Source organism: Arachis hypogaea, chromosome 14 (genome assembly GCF_003086295.3).
Source record: "Arachis hypogaea cultivar Tifrunner chromosome 14, arahy.Tifrunner.gnm2.J5K5, whole genome shotgun sequence".
Taxonomy (NCBI): Eukaryota; Viridiplantae; Streptophyta; class Magnoliopsida; order Fabales; family Fabaceae; genus Arachis; species Arachis hypogaea.
This window is the reverse complement of record NC_092049.1, coordinates 61314184-61316665: the sequence shown is the minus strand read 5'-3', so window position 1 is coordinate 61316665 and position 2482 is coordinate 61314184. Positions and strand designations below refer to the sequence as shown.

At 29.1% G+C, this 2482-nt stretch overlaps 1 non-coding gene across 1 annotated transcript; it reads left to right on the top strand.

Moving 5' to 3' along the window:
• The first annotated feature begins 257 nt into the window (after positions 1–257).
• Positions 258–365, top strand: LOC112745842 (small nucleolar RNA R71). The gene has a single exon (XR_003173750.1). It is a non-coding gene; the product is annotated as a small nucleolar RNA R71 (small nucleolar RNA).
• The last annotated feature ends 2117 nt before the right edge of the window (positions 366–2482 follow it).

Below are 2482 nucleotides of genomic sequence, written 5' to 3'. Positions count from 1 at the left end.
GTCAATATTTTATTCTAAGCCAATATGGCATTCAGAGTATCAATCTCAAGAACTCCTTTCTTCTAAGTCGTCCCATTATTCACAGGATTTCTTTCAGAAATATACATGAACTGGTTTTTTGCAACCATTTCAATGAGTTCTTGGGCTTCTGTAGGTGTTTTCTTCAGATGAAGAGATCCACCAGTAGAGTGGTCCAATGACATCTTGGACAATTCAGACAGACAATAATAGAATATACCTAAGATGCTCCATTCTGAAAGCATGTCAGAAGGACACCTTCTGATCAATTGCTTGTATCTTTCCCAAGCTTCATAGAGGGATTCACCTTCCTTCTGTCTGAAGGTTTGGACTTCCACTCTAAGCTTGCTCATCTTTTGAGGTGGAAAGAATTTAGCCAAGAAAGTATTTACCAACTTTTCCCAAGAGTTCAGGCTTTTTCTAGGTTGTGAGTCAACCATATCCTAGCTCTATTTCTTACAGCAAAGGGGTAAAGCATAAGTCTGTAGACCTCGGGATCAACCCCATTGGTCTTAACAGTGACACAGATTTGCAAGAATTCAGCTAAGAACTGATGAGGATCTTCCAATGGAAGTCCATGAAACTTGTAATTCTACAGCATTAGAGAAACTAATTGAGGCTTAAGCTCAAAGTTGTTTGCTCCAATTGCAGGAATGGAGATGCTTCTTCCATAGAAGTTGGAAGTTGGTGCAGTAAAGTCACCAAGCATCTTCCTTGCATCTCCACCATTGTTCTCAGGTTCGGCTGCCATGTCTGCCTCTTTTTCGAAATTTGCTGTAAGGTCCTCTCCGGAGTGTTGTGCTTTAGCTTCTCTTAGCTTCCTCTTCAGAGTCCTTTCAGGTTCAGGATCAGCTTCAACAAGAATGTCTTTATCCCTGTTACTGCTCATATAAAAAAGAAGAGAACAAAGAGAGAAGAGGAATCCTCTATGTCATAGTATAGAGATTCCTTTATGTGTCAGAGGAAAAAAAGAATAGAAGAATGAGGTGGAGAGAGAATAAAAAGAATTCGAACAGTGAGAGAGGGAGAGAGTTTGAATTATTACACGAGTAGAAGAAAAATGTTAGTAAATAAATAAAATAAATAGAAAGAGATGAGAGAGAGAGTATTCAAATTTTAAGAAGAAGGAAAAGAAAAATATTTTTATTTTTATTTAATTAATTAAGTTAGTTTCAAAAATTTAAAAAAGAAATACAAGAAAATTAAAAACTAAAACAATTAGTTAATTAAAAAGATTTTTGAAAAAGTGGTTAGTGATTTTCGAAAATTAGGAGTGAAAAAGTAGTTAGGTGGTTTTGAAAAAGATAAGAAATAGTAAACTTTTTAAAATTAAAACAAACAAGTCAAGTAGTTAATTAAAAAGATTTGAAAATAAAATTTGAAAAAATAAGAAGTTAGAAAAAGATTTTGAAATTAAAATTTTAAAAAGATATGATTGAATTTATTTTGAAAAAGAATTGAAAAATAAATTAAAAAGATTTGATTTTTAAAATTAAAGTTGATGACTTGACTAACAAGAAACTAAAAGATATGATTCTAGAATTTAAAGATTGAACCTTTCTTAACAAGAAAGAAACAAACTTAAAATTTTTGAATCAAAACATTAATTGTTAGCAAGAATTTTCAAAAATATGAAATAAAATTAAGAAAAAGATTTTGAAAAATTTTAAGAATGAAATTTAAAAATCATAAAAAAAATGAAAAAGAATTGATTTTGAAAAAGATTTGAAAATATAAAGTTTTTAAATTGAAATTTTGGCTTGACTAACAAGAAACAAATAAATTTTAAAATTTTTTTGACCAAGTCAACTCAAAATTTCGAAAATTATGAGAAGAATAAGGAAAATATATTTTTTTGACGTTTGAATTTTTAATGAGGAGAGAAAAAACAACAAAATAAAACAAAACATAAAAATTTAAGATAAAAACAAATAATGCATGCAATAACACTTTGAATGTCAAGATGAATACCAAGAACACTTTGAAGATTATGATGAACATCAAGAACATATTTTTTGAACATTTTTAAGAAAAGAAAGACATACAAGACACCAAACTTAAGAACTTTTGTACTAGGGACACTAACAATTTGAAAATGCATATGAAAAACAAGAAAAGACACAAAATAAGAAAATGTAAAGATCAACAAAGAAAATCATCAAGAACAACTTGAAGATCATGAAGAACATAACGCATGAATTTTCAAAAATTTTAAGAAAATTAAATTAAAAAAAATGTAGTTGACACCAAACTTAAAATTTGACATAAGACTCAAACAAGAAACACAAAATTTTTTTGGTTTTTATGATTTTATTAAACTTTTTGTATTTTTTTCGAAATTATTTTGGAAAAATAAAATAAAGAAATTCAAAATTTTTAATAAGAATTCCAGGATTCATGCAATGTTAGTCTAAAGCTTCGGTCCAAAAGAATTAGACATGGCCAAATGGCCAGCCAAGCTTTA